The following is a 27,489-nucleotide window of genomic DNA, read 5'->3' on the forward strand; positions in this document are numbered from 1 at the left end:
CATATTAAATGGATTTTTAGCAATAGGAGTTGAAAAAGTAGCTTGCTCCGTTCACTCCAAGCATTGACCCCGTACTGCAGTGCCGCTGGGAACGGTGCGCTCTTCTCTACTCTTGTGAAAAAGCAAACAGCGGTGCAGGATGCAAGTTTCAGGGAGCCCAAGATGAAACTTTCTTTTAGTCTGCTGAGAAAAGAGAGTGAATGCGAAGTAGACTTTAACACGGCTCTGGGAGCGAGTCGAGTGCGTTCTAACCGGGAGAATTGCTTGAAAGAAACGCCATACCAAATGAGCGGTCAGAACAAAGCCTCAATACGGTGTTCCCGTTGTGTTTTTGTTGCTGCCGCTGTTTGCTTTTTCACAAGAGCGCACCTGTTGAGGGGGGGCCTGGGGGGGCCTGGGTGATGGTGGGTCTCAGGCCCGGGCTGCTGCGACTGGTGTGACCGGGTGGTTTGTTTGTTTGTTTTTTGTTGTTGTTTGTTTGTTTTTTGTAGAGGTCCTCCGGAGTGGGGTTGGGTTGAGTGGGGTGGGGCGGGATGGGTACCTTCTGGGGGTACAGTAGCTCCCAGAATATGGTCGCTGCAGGCCCCGAGCCTGGTGGACGTCAGGCCCTCCTGTCCTGTGTTGGCTCCCTTTTAAAAAGTACAGAACTTAGAACAGGTCTAGTCCCTGGCTTTCGGCAGAACTGTCTTCTTTACTTTTTTTTTTTTTCCCCTTATCGTGTTCAGCATTATGGCAGCAGAATTGTAGTCTGAATACCTTTGATGCCAAACAGATTTGCTTTGCCAAGGGAAGTTTTATAAATGTAAAGCTCCCCTTGATGCCCATTTATTTATTTCTGTTTACAATATATGACATGTAATAGAACTGAACCGGACCGGGGGACAAGGAAAGAAGAAGAGGAAAGAAGAGAAAAACAGAACATACATCGCATACAACACAGCTGTGGATATAGATGACCTGAGACGACATGATAATACATCAACTGCTTAGCGACCATGCTACTGGACTAATGAATGTGGTTGTGTGTGTGTGAGAACATGCAACACCCATGGCACAGGACCTACATGATAACCGTGCTTAGTTATGAGTGTATAAGCGTACAGGGCCACAATCCACAGCCCCCCCAAGCAATCAGAAGCAGGCAGAGAGGGCCACAAGACCCAGGCCACCAGCAGCCCCCACAGAGCACAGAACCCAGGAAGCCCACCGCAGGGGCAACCACGCATCCACCCAGAAGACTGCAGAGGAAGCCCCCGGAAAGAGCCCCCATAAGCATAGGGCAGAGGCCCTCCGGGAGCCAGGGGCAATAGCCCACCGACGTCGCCAGGCCCCAGCCGCCCAGACATGGGCCATGCACTGGATCCGGGCCCCAGGAGCCCGAGCGCCCCCAAACCCCCCGACAGAGGCCCCACCCAATACCCAGGAGGGCCAAGCGCCCCAGACAGCCACACAGTGGGTCAGCGCCTGCCCCAGCACCCCTGGCCAAGTGCCCTGGGAGTCAAGACGTGCCCACAGGTGGGTGAAGTCGCGAGCAGCGGAGAGAGGCCACGCCGCCCCCCCCATCGGGAGAAGCACAGGCAGGCCAGGCGACAGCAAGTCCAAGATCCAGGCCCAATCATTACCACACACACTTTCATGTCCCATACATCCACACGTCCTCCCTCCCTCGACTCCGCTGGGGTGTAGTGCAGCGGGCACACCAGGGGGCCAGCAGCCCCCCAGCCACCACAGACCCCAAACCAGCAGAACAATTAATTAATCCTCCTGGCCCCTCCCGCCCCGAGCAGCAACCAGGAAGCAGGGGTGTGCGAAGAAGACCCCTCCCCTCACCCTTCTGGCTCTTCAATATTTTCTAATAGTGAGCAATTAAAATTGAGGGGCAGCCAAACTTGTAGAACTGGGAGCGTGGCCCTCTGGGCAGCCTACATACCCAAAGAGCCCCGCCCACCAGATGCCACTCAGTGTAACCACCCCCCAAGACCTAATGTGTGTGTGTGAGTGTGTTTGATAAGTAGTAATGTCTAAGGTGTAATTAAAACAGGGGTGGGAACTGCAGAGTGCAACTACTGCAGAGTCCACTACACCCCACCGAACACACACGCCCCCAAAACCCTTCATGTGTGAGTGTGTGCTGTGTACAGGAGCCAGAAGGGAGAATGGGGATATACACTGGGGGCAGCCAGGGACTGGCTGCAATAGGCATCCCCGCTACCAGGGAGCCAACACAGGACAGGAGGGCCTGATGTCCACCAGGCTCGGGGCCTGCAGCGACCATATTCTGGGAGCTACTGTACCCCCAGAAGGTACCCATCCCGCCCCACCCCACTCAACCCAACCCCACTCCGGAGGACCTCTACAAAAAACAAACAAACAACAACAAAAAACAAACAAACAAACCACCCGGTCACACCAGTCGCAGCAGCCCGGGCCTGAGACCCACCATCACCCAGGCCCCCCAAGAGCCCCCCTCAACAGGTGCGCTCTTGTGAAAAAGCAAACAGCGGCAGCAACAAAAACACAACGGGAACACCGTATTGAGGCTTTGTTCTGACCGCTCATTTGGTATGGCGTTTCTTTCAAGCAATTCTCCCGGTTAGCCGACACTCGGCTCGCTCCCATAGCCGGGTTAAAGTCTACATCGCATTCACTCTCTTTTCTCAGCAGACTAAAAGAAAGTTTCATCTTGGGCTCCCTGAAACTTGCATCCTGCACCGCTGTTTGCTTTTTCACAAGAGTAGAGAAGAGCGCACCGTTCCCAGCGGCACTGCAGTACGGGGTCAATGCTTGGAGTGAACGGAGCAAGCTACTTTTTCAACTCCTATTGCTAAAAATCCATTTAATATGTAGTCCTCGTATAGAGGACATATCAGATGTTAAACTGATAAGAACAGATACTACACTTGATCTTAGCCAAAAGGTCGAGAAGCGACAACTGTCCACTGGTTCACGTCCGAGGGCCCTTCCTGGCACAATGCGCACTTGTCCGCTAACACCCCTGTTCTTTTTATGGCCATAGGTGGCCAGAGTGTCACTTTGCACCTCCGCCCACCCGCTGCACTGAGCACTCTTCAGCCCTTTTAAATGGTATAACTTTGCACTCCCGCACGCTCCAGCAAGCACCATTCAAGCAACAACTTTGCACTCCAGCTTCGAACATCGGCACAGTCGCAACAAGTAAGGCGACTCTACTCAGAGAAGTCACTCTGCACAGTAACAAGATTTCTTTTGCACAGACAGAAAGGGCTTCACCCGCAAAGGTAAAGCCTGCCAAAAATAGAAACAACTCATTAGTGCTGCTCTCCACAGAAGTCTTTAGCAAAAGGTGAAAGACTTGTACGTTATGAAGAGAAACCAGAGTACTATTATCCGTCACTGCGGGAGCAGGGCATCAGGCTAGTTGGCATAGCCACCTTCCCCATGGTGAGCTTTGCTTGGTTGAAACGCTTGCCCCCCCCCCCCCCCCCCCTTGCTCCTCGGCTGACCAAGTAGGAACAATCGGGCCCTATTCGATGGCTGCCTTGTCTTTTACTCTGTGCAAAAGACAAGGCAGCAACAAAAACACCACGGGAAAACCGTATTGAGGCTTTGTTCTGACCGCTCATTCGGTGTCGCGTTTCTTTCAAGCAATTCTCCCGGTTAGCCCGCACTCGGCTCGCTCCCAGAGCCGTGTTAAAGTCTACTTTGCATTCACTCTCTTTTCTCAGCAGACTCTTGGGATTTTATCAATAAAATGAATTCCTTCACTCAAACTATGTTAAAACTGCTTTGTCCTTCATATTTACCATGTCTTGAAAGATTTAAACAAAAAAACCAACGTTGTACTTTGCAGTAAAAGAAATAGCAAATCTAAAGTTTCAGGAATCCGAGAATAAGCTTACTTTCATGAGTTCTTCACGATTTCGGATTTTGCTATAAAATGAATTCCTTCACTCAAACTAAATTAAAACTGCTAAACCGCTAATCTGTTACATGTAAGGCAGATGTCAAATTCACCAAATTAGGATTATTCGGTATTCGGCCAATCGAGCTGTAGCAGCTTCGGTAAAAGAGTATAAGTTGAAGAGTTTGTGAATAAAGGTGTGCGCACACATAGTGAGCTGTAGGAAAATAGGCAGGGAGCAATGCCGACTGGGGTATATGTTCTTGTATGTTGTCTGACTGTTTGATTTGAATGTGTTGTGTAAGTGTCCTGTTGAATGTTACATGTTTGGGCTTTGACACTTCACGGTGGTTGTTAACTGTGTGGTGTGTCCTGAAATGTTATATGTTTGGGCTGTGTGACATGCTTAATGCTTGTCAGTAGCTACCCACTTATTCATATATAGCAACTGACAACAAAAGAAGTCGGGACATACTTTGATAGTAGTTGTAGAAGTATCCTTATTGATAATAGATAAACTAATTCATAGTGATAGAACAGTAGATGAACAGGTGCCTGAACATGTCTCACGAAAATAAAATGGGTGTATGATTGCTGACGGCAGAGCAATACTGCCAAACTTATGAGTTCTTGTGGCAAACTTGATTCAGTGTCTTGACGTGTATACGCTGTTTCGCTGACTTGATTGTCACAAGAAACAAAGTGTGTTTGATAAGATCCGACCATTTTATTACGGGAGGATCAGTATGTATGGATTCTGATGTGACTGATAAACCCATTCGTATCGTAAGCATAATCTAATACGTGAGACAACGCCCTGGCACACAATAAAAAAAAAAAAGAGAGAGCGGTTTTGTGTCCCCACAGTCCATAATGTAGAAAAGAGAGAAAAAAGCCTTTCTGATTTGGTGTGTGTTCTCACAGTGCAGAGTGTAGAGAAAAGAGAGAAAAGAAAGCCGTTTTGGTGTCACGGGTGTTGTAACTTACACACACACATTTCTGAATTGAGAAAGGAAATTATTTTAGAGGAAGCACTAGAGTTTAGATCCCACATTTGTTGATAGGCATTCATTTATTTCTTCACTTCTGATGAAGTTTCAACAATAAACAACAAACTTTGTATTATGAGAAAGAACCAGACTCATTCTTCAGGAATCCGAAAATAAGCTCTATTTTACGAGTTATGCACGAATTCGGATTCTCCTATAAAACCTTAACTCTAACCAAGTTAAGACTGCTTTGTCCTTCATATTTATTCATGTCTAATCAAGTTTCAACGATAAACAACGTTGTACTTTGTACTTCTTCAGCAATAAGCATCTCTCGACATATGACGAAATACAGATTTTGCTATAAAATTAATTCCTTCTATCAGCCTGACTCAAAACTGTTTGTCCTCCTTATTTATCCACTTCAAATCAAGTTTCAACAATTAAAAAAATGTTGTAGTTTGAGAAAAAACAACTTAATCTTAAGCAATCAGTAGGGTAAGAAAGGGTAAGAAAAGGTGCAAATGCCAACCATACATCACTAAAAGGTGGAGCGGAAGTATTCGGCTGCAAGTAGGTGCGAATGCCTGACAATGTATGATCAAAAGAGGGAGCGGAGGTTTTCGGCTGCAAGGTCTGAATGTCCAACCATAATTTGTAAAAACCGGGGAAGAAAAGGCTCGAAAGCCCGACTATACACCATCAAAAGCGGGAGCGGAGGTGTTCGGCTGCAAGTAGGTGTGAATGTTCGACCATAATTTGTAAAAAGCGGGTAAGAAAAGGTTCGAATGCCCGACTATATATTAACCAAAGCAGGAGGAGAGGTCTTCGGATAAGAGTGGGTGAGAATTTACAACCATAATCTATAAAATGCGGTGAAAAAAAAGGTGTGAATACCCCATAGAACACTAAAAGGTAGAGCGGAAGTGTTCGGCTGCAAGAAGGTGTGAATGTCTGACCATAGTTTGTAAAAAGCGGGTAAGAAAAGGTTCGAATGCCCGAACATACACCATCAAAGGAGGGAGCGGAGGTGTTCCGCTGTAAGAAGGTGTGAATGTCCAACCATAGTTGGCAAAAAGCAGGTAAGAAAAGGTTAAAATACCCGAATGTACACAATCAATAGCGGGAGCAGAGTTGTTCCGCTACTAAAAGGTGTGAAAGTCCGACCATGGTTTGTAAAAAGCGGGTAAGAAAAGGTGCGAATGCCCGACAATGTATGATTAAAAGAGGGAGCGGAGGTTTTCGGCTGAAACAAGGTCTGAATGTCCATCCATATTTTGTAAAAATCTGGGAAGAAAAGGCTCGAAAGCCCGACTATACACCATCAACAGCTGGAGCGGAGGTGTTCAGCTGCAAGAAGGTCTGAATGTCCATCAATAATTGCTAGAAAACATGGAAGAGAATTTTCGAATATCAAACCGCACATGATCATAAGCGGGAGAGGAGGTGTTCAAATGCAAGAAGGTGTGAATGTCCACCCATAATTACTGCAAAATGGGTAAGAAAAGGTACGAATGCCCAACCATACATGATCCTAACAGGGAGCGGAGGTGTTTGGCTGCGACAAGGTGTGTTTGTCCACCCATAATTAATGAAAAGCGGGCAACAAGTAGGTTTGAATACCCATCATCAAAAGCAGGAGTGGATGTGTTCGGCTACAAGAAGGTTTGAATGTCTGACCATAGTTTGTAAAAAGCGGGTAAGAAAAGGTTCGAATGCCCGAACATACACCATCAAAGGAGGGAGCGGAGGTGTTCCGCTGTAAGAAGGTGGGAATGTCTAACAGTAATTGGCAAAAAGCGGGTAAGAAAAGGTTAAAATACCCTATTGTACACAATCAATAGCGGGAGCAGAGTTGTTCCGCTACTAAAAGGTGTCAAAGTCCAACCATGAATTGAAAAAGCAGGTAAGAAAAGGTGCGAATGCCCGACAATGTATGATCAAAAGAGGGAGCGGAGGTTTTCAGCTGAAAGAAGGTCTGAATGTCCATCCATAATTTGTAAAAATCGGGGAAGAAAAGGCTCGAAAGCCCGACTATACACCATCAACAGCTGGAGCGGAGGTGTTCAGCTGCAAGAAGGTCTGAATGTCCATCAATAATTGCTAGAAAACATGGAAGAGAATTTTCGAATATCAAACCGCACATGATCATAAGCGGGAGAGGAGGTGTTAAAATGCAAAAAGGTGTGAATGTCCACCCATAATTACTGCAAAATGGGTAAGAAAAGGTACGAATGCCCAACCATACATCATCAAAAGCAGGAGTGGATGTGTTCGGCTACAAGAAGGTTTTAATGTCCGACCATAGTTTGTAAAAAGCGGGTAAGAAAAGGTTCGAATGCCCGAACATACACCATCAAAAGAGGGAGCGGAGGTGTTCCACTGTAAGAAGGTATGAATGTCTGACCATAGTTGGTAAAAAGCGGGTAAGAAAAGGTGAAAATACCCAACTGTACACAATCAATAGCGGGAGCGGAGTTGTTCGGCTACTAAAAGGTGTGAAAGTCCAACCCTGGTTTGTAAAAAGCGGGTAAGAGAAGGTGCGAATGCCCGACAATGTATGATCAAAAGAGGGAGCGGAGGTTTTCGGCTGCAAGAAGGTCTGAATGTCCAACAATAATTTTGTAAAAACCGGGGAAGAAAAGGCTCGAAAGCCCGACTATACATCATCAAAAGCGGGAGCGGAGGTGTTCAGCTGCAAGAAGGTCTGAATGTCCATCAATAATTGCTAGAAAACATGAAAGAAAATTTTCGAATATCAAAGCACACATCATCATAAGCGGGAGAGGAGGTGTTCAGCTGCAAGAAGGTGTGAATGTCCGACCATAGTTTGTAAAAAATGGGTAAGAAAAGGTGCGAATGCTCAACCATACATCATCAAAAGCAGGAGTGGATGTGTTCGGCTAAAAGAAGTTTTGAATGTCCGACCATAGTTCGTAAAATGCGGGTAAGAAAAGGTTCGAATGCCCGAACATACACCATCAAAAGAGGGAGCGGAGGTGTTCCGCTGTAAGACGGTGTGAATGTCCAACAATAGTTGGTAAAAAGCGGGTAAGAAAAGGTTAAAATACCCGACTGTACACAATCAATAGCGGGAGCGGAGTTGTTCGGCTACAAGAAGGTGTGAAAGTCCGACCATGGTTTGTAAAAAGCGGGTAAGAAAAGGTTCGAATGCCCGAATATATACCATCAAAAGCGGAAGCGGAGGTGTTCGGCTGCAAGAAGGTGTGAACGTCCAACCAAAGTTTGTAAAAAGCAGTGAAGAAAAGTTTCGAATATCCAACCAAACATAATCAAAAGCGGGAGCAGAGCTGTTCGACTGCAAGTAGGTGTGAATGTCAGATCATAATTTGCAAAAAGCTGATGAGAAAGGGTGAGAATGCCCGACTATACACCATCAAATGCGGGAGCGGAGGTGTTCGGCTGCAAGTAGGTGTGAATGTTCGACCATAATTTGTAAAAAGCGGGTAAGAAAAGGTTCGAATGCCCGACTATATATTTACCAAAGCAGGAGGAGAGGTCTTCGGATAAGAGTGGGTGAGAATTTCCAACCATAATCTATAAAATGCGGTGAAAAAAAAGGTGTGAATACCCCATAGAACACTAAAAGGTGGAGCAGAAGTGTTCGGCTGCAAGAAGGTGTGACTGTTCGACTATATTTGGTGAAAAGCAGGTGAAGCAAGGTCTGAATGCCTAACCTTACATCATCAAAAACTAGATCAGAGGTGTTTGGCTGCAAGAAGGCCATAGTTTGCCAAAAGCGGGTAAGCTGCGAATGACCGACTAAATATCAACAAAAGTGGGGGCGGAGGTCTTCGGATGCAAGTGGGTGTGAATATCCCACCATACAAGTATGGTGGAGAGGAAGCTGTGAATGGCCGACCATAGTAAAAAGCGGGTGAGAAAAGGTGCGAATGTCCAATCATACATGATCAAAACAGGGAGCGGAGGTGTTTGGCTGCGACAAGGTGTGTATGTCCACCCATAATTAATGAAAAGCGGGCAACAAGTAGGTTTGAATACCCATCATCAAAAGCAGGAGTGGATGTGTTCCGCTACAAGAAGGTTTGAATGTCTGACCATAGTTTGTAAAAAGCGGGTAAGAAAAGGTTCGAGTGCCCGAACATACACCATCAAAAGAGGGAGCGGAGGTGTTCCGCTGTAAGACGGTGTGAATGTCCAACCATAGTTGGTAAAAAGCGGGTAAGAAAAGGTTAAAATACCCGACTGTACACAATCAATAGCGGGAGCGGAGTTGTTCGGCTACAAGAAGGTGTGAAAGTCCGACCATGGTTTGTAAAAAGCGGGTAAGAAAAGGTGCGAATGCCCGACAATGTATGATCAAAAGAGGGAGTGGAGGTTTTCGGCTGCAAGAAGGTCTGAATGTCCAACCATAATTTGTAAAAACCGGGGAAGAAAAGGCTCGAAAGCCCGACTATACACCATCAAAAGTGGGAGCGGAGGTGTTCAGCTTCAAGACGGTCTGAATGTCCATCAATAATTGCTAGAAAACATGAAAGAAAATTTTCGAATATCAAACTGCACATGATCATAAGCAGGAGAGGAGGTGTTCAGCTGCAAGAAGGTGTGAATGTCTACCCATAATTACTGAAAATTGGGTAAGAAAAGGTGCGAATGCCTAACCATACATCATCAAAAGAGGGAGCGGAGGTGTTCCGCTGTAAGACGGTGTGAATGTCCGACCATAGATGGTAAAAAGCGGGTAAGAAAAGGTTAAATTACCCGACTGTACACAATCAAAAGAGGGAGCGGAGTTGTTCAGCTAAGAGAAGGTGTGAAAGTCCGACTTTGGTTTGTAAAAAGCGGGTAAGAAAAGGTTCGTATGCCCGAATATACACCATCAAAAGCGGAAGCGGAGGTGTTCGGCTGCAAGATATTGTGAACGTCCGACCAAAGTTTGTAAAAAGCAGTTAAGAAAAGGTTCGAATATCTAACCAAACATAAGAATGAGTCTTTTCCGCTGTAGAATGCCCGACTATAGACCATCAAATGCGGGAGCGGAGGTGTTCGGCTCTGAGTAGGTGTGAATGTCCGACAATAATTGCTGAAGAATGTGTTAGAAAAGGTAAGAATGCTGGACCATACATCATCAAAAGCGGTAGAGATGGTGTTCGGCTGCAAAAAGGTGTGACTGTTCGACTAAAGTTTGTAAAAAGTGGGTAAGACAAAGTGCGAATGCCTGACAATGTATGATCAAAAGCGGGAGCGGAGGTGTTCAGCTGCAAGAAGGTCTACATGTCCATCAATAATTGCTAGAAAACATGAAAGAATCTTTTCGAAAATCAAACCGCACATGATCATAAGGGTAAGAAAAGGTTAAAATACCCGACTGTACACAATCAATAGCGGGAGCGGATGTGTTTGGCTACAAGAAGGTGTGACAGTCCGACCATGGTTTGTAAAAAGCGGGTAAGAAAAGGTGCGAATGTCCGAAAATGTATGATCAAAAGAGAGAGCGGAGGTTTTCGGATACACGAAGGTTTGAATGTCCTACCATAGTTTGTAAATAGCGGGTAAGAAAAGGTTCGAATGCCCGACTATACACCATAAAAAGCGGGAGCGGAGGTGTTCCGCTGTAAGACGGTGTGAATGTCCGACCATAGTTGGTAAAAAGCGGGTAAGAAAAGGTTAAAATACCCGACTGTACACAATCAATAGCGGGAGCGGAAGTGTTCGGCTACAAGAAGGTGTGAAGAAGATGCAGTAGAAGAAGTTGAAATCCAAATACACATTGATAAATATGAAGGACAAAGCAGTTCCCACTTGCCCATTAGAAAATAAGCTTATTCTCGGATTCCTGATCCTTCAGTTTTGCTCTTTCTTCTACTGCAAAATACAATGTTGTTCTTTGTTGAAGTCGATCTAGACATTGATAAATATGAAGGAAAAAGCAGTTTTAACTTGGTTTGAGTGAATGAATTCATTTTATACATAAAATCCGAAATCGTGCAGAACTCATGAAAATAAGCTTATTCTCGGATTCCTAAAACTTTTGATTTGCTCTTTCTTTTATTGCAAAGTACAACGTTGTTTTTTTGCTTAAATCTATTGAGACATTGATAAATATGAAGGACAAAGCAGTGTTAACTTAGTTTGAGTGAAGAAATTCATTTTATACATAAAATCCGAAATCGTGCAGAACGTATGAAAAGAAGCTTATTCTCGGATTCCTGATCCTTCAGTTTTGCTCTTTCTTCTACTGCAAAATACAATGTTGTTCTTTGTTGAAGTCGATCTAGACATTGATAAATATGAAGGAAAAAGCAGTTTTAACTTGGTTTGAGTGAATGAATTCATTTTATACATAAAATCCGAAATCGTGCAGAACTCATGAAAATAAGCTTATTCTCGGATTCCTAAAACTTTTGATTTGCTCTTTCTTTTATTGCAAAGTACAACGTTGTTTTTTTGTTTAAATCTATCGAGACATTGATAAATATGAAGGTAAAAGTCGTTTTAACATAGTTTGAGTGAAGGAATTAATTTTATAGATAAAATCCCAAATCATGCAGAACTCCTCAAAAGGGAGGTATGGCTTAATCACAAGTGTGGCTCTTTCTCATTCAGGGTAATATGAGGAAGTTTATGCTTGAAATATATGTAGAAATGGGTACATATGAAGGACAAAGCAGTGTTAACTTAGTTTGCGTGAAGAAATTCATTTTATACATAAAATCCGAAATCGTGCAGAACTCATGAAAATAAGCTTATTCTCGGATTCCTAAAACTTTTGATTTGCACTTTCTTTTACTGCAAAGTACAACGTTGTTTTTTGTTGAAATCTATCTAGACATTGATAAATACCAGCCGAAACTCTGCTGCCGCTTTTGATAATTTATGGTTGGGCATTCTTACCTTTTCTTACCCGCTTTTTACAAATTATGATCTTACATTCACACCTACTTGCAGTCGAACACCTTCTCATCCACTTATGATCATGTGCGGTTGGGCTTTCGCACCTTTTCTTACCCATTTTTCAGTAATTATGGGTGGACATTCAGACCTTCTTGCAGCCGAAAACCTCCGCTCCTCTTTTGATCATACATTGTCGGGCATTCACACCTTGTCTTACCCGCTTTTTACAAACTTTAGTCGGACATTCAAACCTTCTTGCAGCTGAACCACCTCCACTCCCTGTTTTGATCATATATGGTCTGGCAATAGTACCTTTTCTTACCCGTTTGTGAGTAATTATGGCTGGACATTCACACCTTCTTGCAGCCAAACACAACCTCTCCCGCTTTTGATGATATATGGTCCGGCATTCTTACCTTTTCTAACACATTTTTCAGCAATTATGGTCGGACATTCACACCTACTCACAGACGAACACCTCCGCTCCCACATTTGATAGTGTATAGTCGGGCATTCTCACCCTTTCTCATCAGCTTTTTGCAAATTATGATCTGATATTCACACCTACTTACAGTCGAACAGCTCTGCTCCCGCTTTTGATTATGTTTGGTTGGATATTCGAACATTTTCTTAATGCTTTTTACAAACTTTGGTCGGACGTTCACACCGTCTTGCAGCCGAACACCTCCGCTTCCGCTTTTGATGGTGTATAGTCGGGCATTCGAGCCTTTTCTTACCCACCTATTACTTACTATGGTTGGACATTCAAACCTTCTTGTAGCCGAACACATCCGCTCCTGCTTTTGATGATGTGTGATTTGGCATTCGCACCTTTTCTTACCCATTTTTCAGTAATTATTGGTCGGACATTCAGACCTTCTTGCACCCGAACACCTCTGCTCCCGCTTTTGATGGTGTATAGTCGGGCTTTCGAGCCTTTTCTTCCCCGATTTTTACAAATTATGGTTGGACATTCAGACCTTGCAGCCGAAAACCTCCGCTCCCTCTTTTGATCATACATTGTCGGGCATTCGCCCCTTGTCTTACACGGTTTTTACAAACTTTAGTCAGACATTCACACCTTGCAGCTGAACCACCTCCATTCCCTGTTTTGATCATGTGTGGTCTGGAAATACTACCTTTTCTTCCCCCGTTTGTGAGTAATTATGGCTGGACATTCACACCTACTTGCAGCCGAAAAACCACCTCTCCCGCTTTTGATGATGTATTGTCCGGCATTCTAGTCTTTTCTATCACATTTTTCAGCAATTATGATCTGACATTCACACCTACTTGCAGTCGAACAGCTCTGCTCCCGCTTTTGATTATGTTCGGTTGGATATTCAAACCTTTTCTTAACTGCTTTTTACAAACTTTGGTCGGACGTTCACACCTTCTTGCAGCCGAACACCCCCGCTTCCGCTTTTGATGGTATATATTCAGGTATTCGAACCTTCTCTTACCCGCTTTTTACAAACCATGGTTGGACTTTCATACCTTCTTGTAGCTGAACAACTCCACTCCTGCTTTTGATGATTTATGGTTGGACATTCGCATCTTTTCCTACCCATTTTTCAGTAATTATGGGTGGATATTCACATCTTCTTGCAGCTGAACACCTCCTCTCCCGCTAATGATCATGTAAGGTTTGATATTCGAAAATTTTCTTTCATGTTTTAAAGCAATTATTAATGGACATTCACACCTACTTGCAGCCGAACACCACCTCTCCCGCTTTTGATGATGTATGGACCGGCATTCTTACCTTTTCTAACACATTTTTCAGCAATTATGGTTGGAGAATCACACCTACTCACAGCCGAACAACTCCGCTACAGCATTTGATGGTGTATAGTCGGGATTTCTCACCCTTTTTCATCAGCTTTTTGCAAATTATTCTCTGACATTCACACCTACTTGCAGTCGAACAGCTCTGCTCCCGCTTTTGATTATGTTTGGTTAGATATTCGAACCTTTTCTTAACTGCTTTTTTACAAACTTTGGTAGGACGTTCACACCTTCTTGCAGCCGAACACCTACGCTTCCGGTTTTGATAGTGTATATTCGGGCATACGAACCTTTTCTTACCCGCTTTTTACAAACCATGGTCGGACTTTCACACCTTCTCTTAGCTGAACAACTCCGCTCCCTCTTTTGATTGTGTACAGTCGGGTATTTTAACCTTTTCTTACCCGCTTTTTACCAACTATGATCGGACATTCACACCGTCTTACAGCGGAACACCTCCGCTCCCTCTTTTGATGGTGTATGTTCGGGCATTCGAACCTTTTCTTACCCGCTTTTTACAAACCAGGGTCGGACTTTCACACCTTTTAGTAGCCGAAAAACTCCGCTCCCGCTATTGATTGTGTACAGTCGGGTATTTTAACCTTTTCTTACCCGCTTTTTACCAACTATGGTCGGACATTCACACCGTCTTACAGCGGAACACCTCCTCTCCCGCTTATGATCATGTACGGTTTGATATTCGAAAATTTACTTTCTTATTTTAAAGCAATTATTGATGGACATTCAAACCTTCTTTTTGATGGTGTATAGTCGGGCTTTCGAGCCTTTTCTTCCCGATTTTTACAAACCATGGTGTGACTTTCACACCTTCTTGTAGCCGAACAACTCCGCTCCCGCTATTGATTGTGTACAGTCGGGTATTTTAACCTTTTCTTACCCGCTTTTTACCAACTATGGTCGGACATTCACACCGTCTTACAGCGGAACACCTCTGCTCCCGCTTTTGATCATGTAAGGTTTGATATTCGAAAATTTTCTTTCATGTTTTAAAGCAATTATTAATGGACATTCACACCTACTTGCAGCCGAACACCACCTCTCCCGCTTTTGATGATGTATGGACCGGCATTCTTACCTTTTCTAACACATTTTTCAGCAATTATGGTTGGAGAATCACACCTACTCACAGCCGAACAACTCTGCTCCCTCTTTTGATTGTGTACAGTCGGGTATTTTAACCTTTTCTTACCCGCTTTTTACCAACTATGATCGGACATTCACACCTTCTTACAGCGGAACACCTCCGCTCCCTCTTTTGATGGTGTATGTTCGGGCATTCGAACCTTTTCTTACCCGCTTTTTACAAACTATGGTCAGACATTCACACCTTCTTGCAGCCGAACACTTCCGCTCTACCTTTTAGTGTTCTATGGGGTATTCACACCTTTTTTTTCACCGCATTTTATAGATTATGGTTGTAAATTCTCACCCACTCTTATCCGAAGACCTCTCCTCCTGCTTTGGTTAATATATAGTCGGGCATTCGAACCTTTTCTTACCCGCTTTTTACAAATTAGGGTCGAACATTCACACCTACTTGCAGCCGAACACCTCCGCTCCCGCTTTTGATGGTGTATAGTCGGGCTTTCGAGCCTTTTCTTCCCCGGTTTTTACAAATTATGGTTGGACATTCAGACCTTGCAGCCGAAAACCTCCGCTCCCTCTTTTGATCATACATTGTCAGGCATTCGCACCTACTTGCAGCCGAATACTTCCGCTCCACCTTTTAGTGATGTATGGTTGGCATTTGCACCTTTTCTTACCCTTTCTTACCCTACTGATTGCTTAAGATTAAGTTGTTTTTTCTCAAACTACAACATTTTTTTAATTGTTGAAACTTGATTTGAAGTGGATAAATAAGGAGGACAAACAGTTTTGAGTCAGGCTGATAGAAGGAATTAATTTTATAGCAAAATCTGTATTTCGTCATATGTCGAGAGATGCTTATTGCTGAAGAAGTACAAAGTACAACGTTGTTTATCGTTGAAACTTGATTAGACATGAATAAATATGAAGGACAAAGCAGTCTTAACTTGGTTAGAGTTAAGGTTTTATAGGAGAATCCGAATTCGTGCATAACTCGTAAAATAGAGCTTATTTTCGGATTCCTGAAGAATGAGTCTGGTTCTTTCTCATAATACAAAGTTTGTTGTTTATTGTTGAAACTTCATCAGAAGTGAAGAAATAAATGAATGCCTATCAACAAATGTGGGATCTAAACTCTAGTGCTTCCTCTAAAATAATTTCCTTTCTCAATTCAGAAATGTGTGTGTGTAAGTTACAACACCCGTGACACCAAAACGGCTTTCTTTTCTCTCTTTTCTCTACACTCTGCACTGTGAGAACACACACCAAATCAGAAAGGCTTTTTTCTCTCTTTTCTACATTATGGACTGTGGGGACACAAAACCGCTATCTCTTTTTTTTTTTGATTGTGTGCCAGGGCGTTGTCTCACGTATTAGATTATGCTTACGATACGAATGGGTTTATCAGTCACATCAGAATCCATACATACTGATCCTCCCGTAATAAAATGGTCGGATCTTATCAAACACACTTTGTTTCTTGTGACAATCAAGTCAGCGAAACAGCGTATACACGTCAAGACACTGAATCAAGTTTGCCACAAGAACTCATAAGTTTGGCAGTATTGCTCTGCCGTCAGCAATCATACACCCATTTTATTTTCGTGAGACATGTGCAGGCACCTGTTCATCTACTGTTCTATCACTATGAATTAGTTTATCTATTATCAATAAGGATACTTCTACAACTACTATCAAAGTATGTCCAGACTTCTTATGTTGTCAGTTGCTATATATGAATAAGTGGGTAGCTACTGACAAGCATTAAGCATGTCACACAGCCCAAACATATAACATTTCAGGACACACCACACAGTTAACAACCACCGTGAAGTGTCAAAGCCCAAACATGTAACATTCAACAGGACACTTACACAAGACATTCTAATCAAACAGTCAGACAACATACAAGAACATATACCCCAGCCGGCATTGCTCCCTGCCTATTTTCCTACAGCTCACTATGTGTGCGCACACCTTTATTCACAAACTCTTCAACTTATACTCTTTTACCAAAGCTGCTACAGCTCGATTGGCCGAATACCCTTAGATCATATTACGGTGAATTTGACATCTGCCTTACATGTAACAGATTAGCGGTTTAGCAGTTTTAATTTAGTTTGAGTGAAGGAATTCATTTTATAGCAAAATCCGAAATCGTGAAGAACTCATGAAAGTAAGCTTATTCTCGGATTCCTGAAACTTTAGATTTGCTCTTTCTTTTACTGCAAAGTACAACGTTGTTTTTTTTTTGTTTAAATCTTTCTAGACATGGTAAATATGAAGGACAAAGCAGTTTTAACATAGTTTGAGTGAAGGAATTCATTTTATAGATAAAATCCCAAGAGTCTGCTGAGAAAAGAGAGTGAATGCGAAGTAGACTTTAACGCGGCTCTGGGAGCGAGCCGAGTGCGGGCTAACCGGGAGAATTGCTTGAAAGAAACGCGACACCGAATGAGCGGTCAGAACAAAGCCTCAATACGGTTTTCCCGTGGTGTTTTTGTTGCTGCCTTGTCTTTTGCACAGAGTAAAAGACAAGGCAGCCATCGAATAGGGCCCGATTGTTCCTACTTGGTCAGCCGAGGAGCAAGGGGGGGGGGGGGGCAAGCGTCTCAACCAAGCAAAGCTCACCATGGGGAAGGTGGCTATGCCAACTAGCCTGATGCCCTGCTCCCGCAGTGACGGATAATCGTACTCTGGTTTCTCTTCATAACGTACAAGTCTTTCGCCTTTTACTAAAGACTTCTGTGGAGAGCAGCACTAATGAGTTGTTTCTATTTTTGGCAGGCTTTACCTTTGCGGGTGAAGCCCTTTCTGTCTGTGCAAAAGAAATCTTGTTACTGTGCAGAGTGACTTCTCTGAGTAGAGTCGCCTTACTTGTTGCGACTGTGCCGATGTTCGAAGCTGGAGTGCAAAGTTGTTGCTTGAATGGTGCTTGCTGGAGCGTGCGGGAGTGCAAAGTTATACCATTTAAAAGGGCTGAAGAGTGCTCAGTGCAGCAGGTGGGCGGAGGTGCAAAGTGACACTCTGGCCACCTATGGCCATAAAAAGAACAGGGGTGTTAGCGGACAAGTGCGCATTGTGCCAGGAAGGGCCCTCGGACGTGAACCAGTGGACAGTTGTCGCTTCTCGGCCTTTTGGCTAAGATCAAGTGTAGTATCTGTTCTTATCAGTTTAATATCTGATATGTCCTCTATACGAGGACTACATATTAAATGGATTTTTAGCAATAGGAGTTGAAAAAGTAGCTTGCTCCGTTCACTCCAAGCATTGACCCCGTACTGCAGTGCCGCTGGGAACGGTGCGCTCTTCTCTACTCTTGTGAAAAAGCAAACAGCGGTGCAGGATGCAAGTTTCAGGGAGCCCAAGATGAAACTTTCTTTTAGTCTGCTGAGAAAAGAGAGTGAATGCGAAGTAGACTTTAACACGGCTCTGGGAGCGAGTCGAGTGCGGGCTAACCGGGAGAATTGCTTGAAAGAAACGCCATACCAAATGAGCGGTCAGAACAAAGCCTCAATACGGTGTTCCCGTTGTGTTTTTGTTGCTGCCGCTGTTTGCTTTTTCACAAGAGCGCACCTGTTGAGGGGGGGCCTGGGGGGGCCTGGGTGATGGTGGGTCTCAGGCCCGGGCTGCTGCGACTGGTGTGACCGGGTGGTTTGTTTGTATGTTTTTTGTTGTTGTTTGTTTGTTTTTTGTAGAGGTCCTCCGGAGTGGGGTTGGGTTGAGTGGGGTGGGGCGGGATGGGTACCTTCTGGGGGTACAGTAGCTCCCAGAATATGGTCGCTGCAGGCCCCGAGCCTGGTGGACATCAGGCCCTCCTGTCCTGTGTTGGCTCCCTTTTAAAAAGTACAGAACTTAGAACAGGTCTAGTCCCTGGCTTTCGGCAGAACTGTCTTCTTTACTTTTTTTTTTTTTCCCCTTATCGTGTTCAGCATTATGGCAGCAGAATTGTAGTCTGAATACCTTTGATGCCAAACAGATTTGCTTTGCCAAGGGAAGTTTTATAAATGTAAAGCTCCCCTTGATGCCCATTTATTTATTTCTGTTTACAATATATGACATGTAATAGAACTGAACCGGACCGGGGGACAAGGAAAGAAGAAGAGGAAAGAAGAGAAAAACAGAACATACATCGCATACAACACAGCTGTGGATATAGATGACCTGAGACGACATGATAATACATCAACTGCTTAGCGACCATACTACTGGACTAATGAATGTGGTTGTGTGTGTGTGAGAACATGCAACACCCATGGCACAGGACCTACATGATAACCGTGCTTAGTTATGAGTGTATAAGCGTACAGGGCCACAATCCACAGCCCCCCCAAGCAATCAGAAGCAGGCAGAGAGGGCCACAAGACCCAGGCCACCAGCAGCCCCCACAGAGCACAGAACCCAGGAAGCCCACCGCAGGGGCAACCACGCATCCACCCAGAAGACTGCAGAGGAAGCCCCCGGAAAGAGCCCCCATAAGCATAGGGCAGAGGCCCTCCGGGAGCCAGGGGCAACAGCCCACCGACGTCGCCAGGCCCCAGCCGCCCAGACATGGGCCGTGCACTGGATCCGGGCCCCAGGAGCCCGAGCGCCCCCAAACCCCCCGACAGAGGCCCCACCCAATACCCAGGAGGGCCAAGCGCCCCAGACAGCCACACAGTGGGTCAGCGCCTGCCCCAGCACCCCTGGCCAAGTGCCCTGGGAGTCAAGACGTGCCCACAGGTGGGTGAAGTCGCGAGCAGCGGAGAGAGGCCACGCCGCCCCCCCCCATCGGGAGAAGCACAGGCAGGCCAGGCGACAGCAAGTCCAAGATCCAGGCCCAATCATTACCACACACACTTTCATGTCCCATACATCCACACGTCCTCCCTCCCTCGACTCCGCTGGGGTGTAGTGCAGCGGGCACACCAGGGGGCCAGCAGCCCCCCAGCCACCACAGACCCCAAACCAGCAGAACAATTAATTAATCCTCCTGGCCCCTCCCGCCCCGAGCAGCAACCAGGAAGCAGGGGTGTGCGAAGAAGACCCCTCCCCTCACCCTTCTGGCTCTTCAATATTTTCTAATAGTGAGCAATTAAAATTGAGGGGCAGCCAAACTTGTAGAACTGGGAGCGTGGCCCTCTGGGCAGCCTACATACCCAAAGAGCCCCGCCCACCAGATGCCACTCAGTGTAACCACCCCCCAAGACCTAATGTGTGTGTGTGAGTGTGTTTGATAAGTAGTAATGTCTAAGGTGTAATTAAAACAGGGGTGGGAACTGCAGAGTGCAACTACTGCAGAGTCCACTACACCCCACCGAACACACACGCCCCCAAAACCCTTCATGTGTGAGTGTGTGCTGTGTACAGGAGCCAGAAGGGAGAATGGGGATATACACTGGGGGCAGCCAGGGACTGGCTGCAATAGGCATCCCCGCTACCAGGGAGCCAACACAGGACAGGAGGGCCTGATGTCCACCAGGCTCGGGGCCTGCAGCAACCATATTCTGGGAGCTACTGTACCCCCAGAAGGTACCCATCCCGCCCCACCCCACTCAACCCAACCCCACTCCGGAGGACCTCTACAAAAAACAAACAAACAACAACAAAAAACAAACAAACAAACCACCCGGTCACACCAGTCGCAGCAGCCCGGGCCTGAGACCCACCATCACCCAGGCCCCCCCAGAGCCCCCCTCAACAGGTGCGCTCTTGTGAAAAAGCAAACAGCGGCAGCAACAAAAACACAACGGGAACACCGTATTGAGGCTTTGTTCTGACCGCTCATTTGGTATGGCGTTTCTTTCAAGCAATTCTCCCGGTTAGCCGACACTCGGCTCGCTCCCATAGCCGGGTTAAAGTCTACATCGCATTCACTCTCTTTTCTCAGCAGACTAAAAGAAAGTTTCATCTTGGGCTCCCTGAAACTTGCATCCTGCACCGCTGTTTGCTTTTTCACAAGAGTAGAGAAGAGCGCACCGTTCCCAGCGTCACTGCAGTACGGGGTCAATGCTTGGAGTGAACGGAGCAAGCTACTTTTTCAACTCCTATTGCTAAAAATCCATTTAATATGTAGTCCTCGTATAGAGGACATATCAGATATTAAACTGATAAGAACAGATACTACACTTGATCTTAGCCAAAAGGCCGAGAAGCGACAACTGTCCACTGGTTCACGTCCGAGGGCCCTTCCTGGCACAATGCGCACTTGTCCGCTAACAGCCCTGTTCTTTTTATGGCCATAGGTGGCCAGAGTGTCACTTTGCACCTCCGCCCACCCGCTGCACTGAGCACTCTTCAGCCCTTTTAAATGGTATAACTTTGCACTCCCGCACGCTCCAGCAAGCACCATTCAAGCAACAACTTTGCACTCCAGCTTCGAACATCGGCACAGTCGCAACAAGTAAGGCGACTCTACTCAGAGAAGTCACTCTGCACAGTAACAAGATTTCTTTTGCACAGACAGAAAGGGCTTCACCCGCAAAGGTAAAGCCTGCCAAAAATAGAAACAACTCATTAGTGCTGCTCTCCACAGAAGTCTTTAGTAAAAGGTGAAAGACTTGTACGTTATGAAGAGAAACCAGAGTACGATTATCCGTCACTGCGGGAGCAGGGCATCAGGCTAGTTGGCATAGCCACCTTCCCCATGGTGAGCTTTGCTTGGTTGAAACGCTTGCTCCCCCCCCCCCCCCCCCCCCTTGCTCCTCGGCTGACCAAGTAGGAACAATCGGGCCCTATTCGATGGCTGCCTTGTCTTTTACTCTGTGCAAAAGACAAGGCAGCAACAAAAACACCACGGGAAAACCGTATTGAGGCTTTCTTCTGACCGCTCATTCGGTGTCGCGTTTCTTTCAAGCAATTCTCCCGGTTAGCCCGCACTCGGCTCGCTCCCAGAGCCGTGTTAAAGTCTACTTCGCATTCACTCTCTTTTCTCAGCAGACTCTTGGGATTTTATCAATAAAATGAATTCCTTCACTCAAACTATGTTAAAACTGCTTTGTCCTTCATATTTACCATGTCTTGAAAGATTTAAACAAAAAAACCAACGTTGTACTTTGCAGTAAAAGAAATAGCAAATCTAAAGTTTCAGGAATCCGAGAATAAGCTTACTTTCATGAGTTCTTCACGATTTCGGATTTTGCTATAAAATGAATTCCTTCACTCAAACTAAATTAAAACTGCTAAACCGCTAATCTGTTACATGTAAGGCAGATGTCAAATTCACCGAATTAGGATTATTCGGTATTCGGCCAATCGAGCTGTAGCAGCTTCGGTAAAAGAGTATAAGTTGAAGAGTTTGTGAATAAAGGTGTGCACACACATAGTGAGCTGTAGGAAAATAGGCAGGGAGCAATGCCGGCTGGGGTATATGTTCTTGTATGTTGTCTGACTGTTTGATTTGAATGTGTTGTGTAAGTGTCCTGTTGAATGTTACATGTTTGGGCTTTGACACTTCACGGTGGTTGTTAACTGTGTGGTGTGTCCTGAAATGTTATATGTTTGGGCTGTGTGACATGCTTAATGCTTCTCAGTAGCTACCCACTTATTCATATATAGCAACTGACAACATAAGAAGTCTGGACATACTTTGATAGTAGTTGTAGAAGTATCCTTATTGATAATAGATAAACTAATTCATAGTGATAGAACAGTAGATGAACAGGTGCCTGCACATGTCTCACGAAAATAAAATGGGTGTATGATTGCTGACGGCAGAGCAATACTGCCAAACTTATGAGTTCTTGTGGCAAACTTGATTCAGTGTCTTGACGTGTATACGCTGTTTCGCTGACTTGATTGTCACAAGAAACAAAGTGTGTTTGATAAGATCCGACCATTTTATTACGGGAGGATCAGTATGTATGGATTCTGATGTGACTGATAAACCCATTCGTATCTTAAGCATAATCTAATACGTGAGACAACGCCCTGGCACACAATCAAAAAAAAAAAGAGAGAGCGGTTTTGTGTCCCCACAGTCCATAATGTAGAAAAGAGAGAAAAAAGCCTTTCTGATTTGGTGTGTGTTCTCACAGTGCAGAGTGTAGAGAAAAGAGAGAAAAGAAAGCCGTTTTGGTGTCACGGGTGTTGTAACTTACACACACACATTTCTGAATTGAGAAAGGAAATTATTTTAGAGGAAGCACTAGAGTTTAGATCCCACATTTGTTGATAGGCATTCATTTATTTCTTCACTTCTGATGAAGTTTCAACAATAAACAACAAACTTTGTATTATGAGAAAGAACCAGACTCATTCTTCAGGAATCCGAAAATAAGCTCTATTTTACGAGTTATGCACGAATTCGGATTCTCCTATAAAACCTTAACTCTAACCAAGTTAAGACTGCTTTTTCCTTCATATTTATTCATGTCTAATCAAGTTTCAACGATAAACAACGTTGTACTTTGTACTTCTTCAGCAATAAGCATCTCTCGACATATGACGAAATACAGATTTTGCTATAAAATTAATTCCTTCTATCAGCCTGACTCAAAACTGTTTGTCCTCCTTATTTATCCACTTCAAATCAAGTTTCAACAATTAAAAAAATGTTGTAGTTTGAGAAAAAACAACTTAATCTTAAGCAATCAGTAGGGTAAGAAAGGGTAAGAAAAGGTGCAAATGCCAACCATACATCACTAAAAGGTGGAGCGGAAGTATTCGGCTGCAAGTAGGTGCGAATGCCTGACAATGTATGATCAAAAGAGGGAGGGGAGGTTTTCGGCTGCAAGGTCTGAATGTCCAACCATAATTTGTAAAAACCGGGGAAGAAAAGGCTCGAAAGCCCGACTATACACCATCAAAAGCGGGAGCGGAGGTGTTCGGCTGCAAGTAGGTGTGAATGTTCGACCATAATTTGTAAAAAGCGGGTAAGAAAAGGTTCGAATGCCCGACTATATATTAACCAAAGCAGGAGGAGAGGTCTTCGGATAAGAGTGGGTGAGAATTTACAACCATAATCTATAAAATGCGGTGAAAAAAAAGGTGTGAATACCCCATAGAACACTAAAAGGTAGAGCGGAAGTGTTCGGCTGCAAGAAGGTGTGAATGTCTGACCATAGTTTGTAAAAAGCGGGTAAGAAAAGGTTCGAATGCCCGAACATACACCATCAAAGGAGGGAGCGGAGGTGTTCCGCTGTAAGAAGGTGTGAATGTCCGACCATAGTTGGCAAAAAGCAGGTAAGAAAAGGTTAAAATACCCGATTGTACACAATCAATAGCGGGAGCAGAGTTGTTCCGCTACTAAAAGGTGTGAAAGTCCGACCATGGTTTGTAAAAAGCGGGTAAGAAAAGGTGCGAATGCCCGACAATGTATGATCAAAAGAGGGAGCGGAGGTTTTCGGCTGAAACAAGGTCTGAATGTCCATCCATATTTTGTAAAAATCTGGGAAGAAAAGGCTCGAAAGCCCGACTATACACCATCAACAGCTGGAGCGGAGGTGTTCAGCTGCAAGAAGGTCTGAATGTCCATCAATAATTGCTAGAAAACATGGAAGAGAATTTTCGAATATCAAACCGCACATGATCATAAGCGGGAGAGGAGGTGTTCAAATGCAAGAAGGTGTGAATGTCCACCCATAATTACTGCAAAATGGGTAAGAAAAGGTACGAATGCCCAAATATACATGATCCTAACAGGGAGCGGAGGTGTTTGGCTGCGACAAGGTGTGTTTGTCCACCCATAATTAATGAAAAGCGGGCAACAAGTAGGTTTGAATACCCATCATCAAAAGCAGGAGTGGATGTGTTCGGCTACAAGAAGGTTTGAATGTCTGACCATAGTTTGTAAAAAGCGGGTAAGAAAAGGTTCGAATGCCCGAACATACACCATCAAAGGAGGGAGCGGAGGTGTTCCGCTGTAAGAAGGTGGGAATGTCCAACAGTAATTGGCAAAAAGCGGGTAAGAAAAGGTTAAAATACCCTATTGTACACAATCAATAGTGGGAGCAGAGTTGTTCCGCTACTAAAAGGTGTCAAAGTCCGACCATGAATTGAAAAAGCAGGTAAGAAAAGGTGCGAATGCCCGACAATGTATGATCAAAAGAGGGAGCGGAGGTTTTCAGCTGAAAGAAGGTCTGAATGTCCATCCATAATTTGTAAAAATCGGGGAAGAAAAGGCTCGAAAGCCCGACTATACACCATCAACAGCTGGAGCGGAGGTGTTCAGCTGCAAGAAGGTCTGAATGTCCATCAATAATTGCTAGAAAACATGGAAGAGAATTTTCGAATATCAAACCGCACATGATCATAAGCGGGAGAGGAGGTGTTAAAATGCAAAAAGGTGTGAATGTCCACCCATAATTACTGCAAAATGGGTAAGAAAAGGTACGAATGCCCAACCATACATCATCAAAAGCAGGAGTGGATGTGTTCGGCTACAAGAAGGTTTTAATGTCCGACCATAGTTTGTAAAAAGCGGGTAAGAAAAGGTTCGAATGCCCGAACATACACCATCAAAAGAGGGAGCGGAGGTGTTCCACTGTAAGAAGGTAAGAATGTCTGACCATAGTTGGTAAAAAGCGGGTAAGAAAAGGTGAAAATACCCGACTGTACACAATCAATAGCGGGAGCGGAGTTGTTTGGCTACTAAAAGGTGTGAAAGTCCGACCCTGGTTTGTAAAAAGCGGGTAAGAGAAGGTGCGAATGCCCGACAATGTATGATCAAAAGAGGGAGCGGAGGTTTTCGGCTGCAAGAAGGTCTGAATGTCCAACAATAATTTTGTAAAAACCGGGGAAGAAAAGGCTCGATAGCCCGACTATACATCATCAAAAGCGGGAGCGGAGGTGTTCAGCTGCAAGAAGGTCTGAATGTCCATCAATAATTGCTAGAAAACATGAAAGAAAATTTTCGAATATCAAAGCACACATCATCATAAGCGGGAGAGGAGGTGTTCAGCTGCAAGAAGGTGTGAATGTCCGACCATAGTTTGTAAAAAATGGGTAAGAAAAGGTGCGAATGCTCAACCATACATCATCAAAAGCAGGAGTGGATGTGTTCGGCTAAAAGAAGTTTTGAATGTCCGACTATAGTTCGTAAAATGCGGGTAAGAAAAGGTTCGAATGCCCGAACATACACCATCAAAAGAGGGAGCGGAGGTGTTCCGCTGTAAGACGGTGTGAATGTCCAACAATAGTTGGTAAAAAGCGGGTAAGAAAAGGTTAAAATACCCGACTGTACACAATCAATAGCGGGAGCGGAGTTGTTCGGCTACAAGAAGGTGTGAAAGTCCGACCATGGTTTGTAAAAAGCGGGTAAGAAAAGGTGCGAATGCCCGACAATGTATGATCAAAAGAGGGAGTGGAGGTTTTCGGCTGCAAGAAGGTCTGAATGTCCAACCATAATTTGTAAAAACCGGGGAAGAAAAGGCTCGAAAGCCCGACTATACACCATCAAAAGTGGGAGCGGAGGTGTTCAGCTTTAAGACGGTCTGAATGTCCATCAATAATTGCTAGAAAACATGAAAGAAAATTTTCGAATATCAAACTGCACATGATCATAAGCAGGAGAGGAGGTGTTCAGCTGCAAGAAGGTGTGAATGTCTACCCATAATTACTGAAAAATGGGTAAGAAAAGGTGCGAATGCCTAACCATACATCATCAAAAGAGGGAGCGGAGGTGTTCCGCTGTAAGACGGTGTGAATGTCCGACCATAGATGGTAAAAAGCGGGTAAGAAAAGGTTAAATTACCCGACTGTACACAATCAAAAGAGGGAGCGAAGTTGTTCAGCTAAGAGAAGGTGTGAAAGTCCGACCTTGGTTTGTAAAAAGCGGGTAAGAAAAGGTTCGTATGCCCGAATATACACCATCAAAAGCGGAAGCGGAGGTGTTCGGCTGCAAGATATTGTGAACGTCCGACCAAAGTTTGTAAAAAGCAGTTAAGAAAAGGTTCGAATATCTAACCTAACATAAGAATGAGTCTTTTCCGCTGTAGGATGCCCGACTATACACCATCAAATGCGGGAGCGGAGGTGTTCGGCTCTGAGTAGGTGTGAATATCCGACCATAATTGCTGAAGAATGTGTTAGAAAAGGTAAGAATGCTGGACCATACATCATCAAAAGCGGTAGAGATGGTGTTCGGCTGCAAAAAGGTGTGACTGTTCGACTAAAGTTTGTAAAAAGTGGGTAAGACAAAGTGCGAATGCCTGACAATGTATGATCAAAAGCGGGAGCGGAGGTGTTCAGCTGCAAGAAGGTCTACATGTCCATCAATAATTGCTAGAAAACATGAAAGAAACTTTTCGAAAATCAAACCGCACATGATCATAAGTGGGATAGGAGGTGTTCAGCTGCAAGTTGTGAATGTCCACCCATAATTCCTGAAAAATGGGCAAAAAAAAGGTGTGAATGCCCAACCATACATCATCAAAAGCAGGAGTGGAAGTGTTCAGCTACAAGAAGGTGTGAACGTCCAACCAAAATATGTAAAAAGAAGTTAAGAAAAGTTTCAAATATCCAACCAAACATAATCAAAAGCGGGAGCAGAGCTGTTCGACTGCAAGTAGGTGTGAATGTCAGATCATAATTTGCAAAAAGCTGATGAGAAAGGGTGAGAATGCCCGACTATACATCATCAAATGCGGGAGCGGAGTTGTTCGGCTGTGAGTAGGTGTGAATCTCCGACCATAATTGCTGAAAAATGTGTTAGAAAAGGTAAAAATGCCGGTCCATACATCATCAAAAGCGAGAGAGGTTGTGTTCGGCTGCAAGTAGGTGTGAATGTCCAGCCATAATTACTCACAAACGGGTAAGAAAAGGTAGTATTGCCAGACCATATATGATCAAAACAGGGAGCGGAGGTGGTTCAGCTGCAAGAAGGTTTGAATGTCAAACTAAAGTTCAAATATATTAACAAAAGCGGGAGGA

The 27,489-nt window shown here is 44.6% G+C and overlaps 6 non-coding genes and 1 pseudogene across 6 annotated transcripts; 3 read left to right on the top strand and 4 right to left on the bottom strand.

The window, feature by feature from the left end:
* On the top strand, positions 1-105 carry LOC140288014 (U2 spliceosomal RNA; annotated as a pseudogene; the record flags this gene model as incomplete).
* A 2,634-nt stretch (positions 106-2,739) lies between these two features.
* Positions 2,740-2,930, bottom strand: LOC140288012 (U2 spliceosomal RNA). The gene has a single exon (XR_011911939.1). It is a non-coding gene; the product is annotated as a U2 spliceosomal RNA (small nuclear RNA).
* A 316-nt stretch (positions 2,931-3,246) lies between these two features.
* Positions 3,247-3,360, bottom strand: LOC140288010 (U5 spliceosomal RNA). Its single transcript, XR_011911937.1, has one exon. It is a non-coding gene; the product is annotated as a U5 spliceosomal RNA (small nuclear RNA).
* A 13,971-nt stretch (positions 3,361-17,331) lies between these two features.
* On the top strand, positions 17,332-17,445 carry LOC140288003 (U5 spliceosomal RNA). Its single transcript, XR_011911932.1, has one exon. It is a non-coding gene; the product is annotated as a U5 spliceosomal RNA (small nuclear RNA).
* A 316-nt stretch (positions 17,446-17,761) lies between these two features.
* LOC140288002 (U2 spliceosomal RNA) lies at positions 17,762-17,952 on the top strand. Its single transcript, XR_011911931.1, has one exon. It is a non-coding gene; the product is annotated as a U2 spliceosomal RNA (small nuclear RNA).
* A 2,635-nt stretch (positions 17,953-20,587) lies between these two features.
* LOC140288011 (U2 spliceosomal RNA) lies at positions 20,588-20,778 on the bottom strand. The gene has a single exon (XR_011911938.1). It is a non-coding gene; the product is annotated as a U2 spliceosomal RNA (small nuclear RNA).
* A 316-nt stretch (positions 20,779-21,094) lies between these two features.
* LOC140288008 (U5 spliceosomal RNA) lies at positions 21,095-21,208 on the bottom strand. The gene has a single exon (XR_011911935.1). It is a non-coding gene; the product is annotated as a U5 spliceosomal RNA (small nuclear RNA).
* Between the last annotated feature and the right edge of the window lie 6,281 nt (positions 21,209-27,489).

The sequence above is a fragment of the Leuresthes tenuis genome, unplaced genomic scaffold, assembly GCF_036924035.1.
Source record: "Leuresthes tenuis unplaced genomic scaffold, fLeuTen1.0.hap1 SCAF_201, whole genome shotgun sequence".
Taxonomy (NCBI): Eukaryota; Metazoa; Chordata; class Actinopteri; order Atheriniformes; family Atherinopsidae; genus Leuresthes; species Leuresthes tenuis.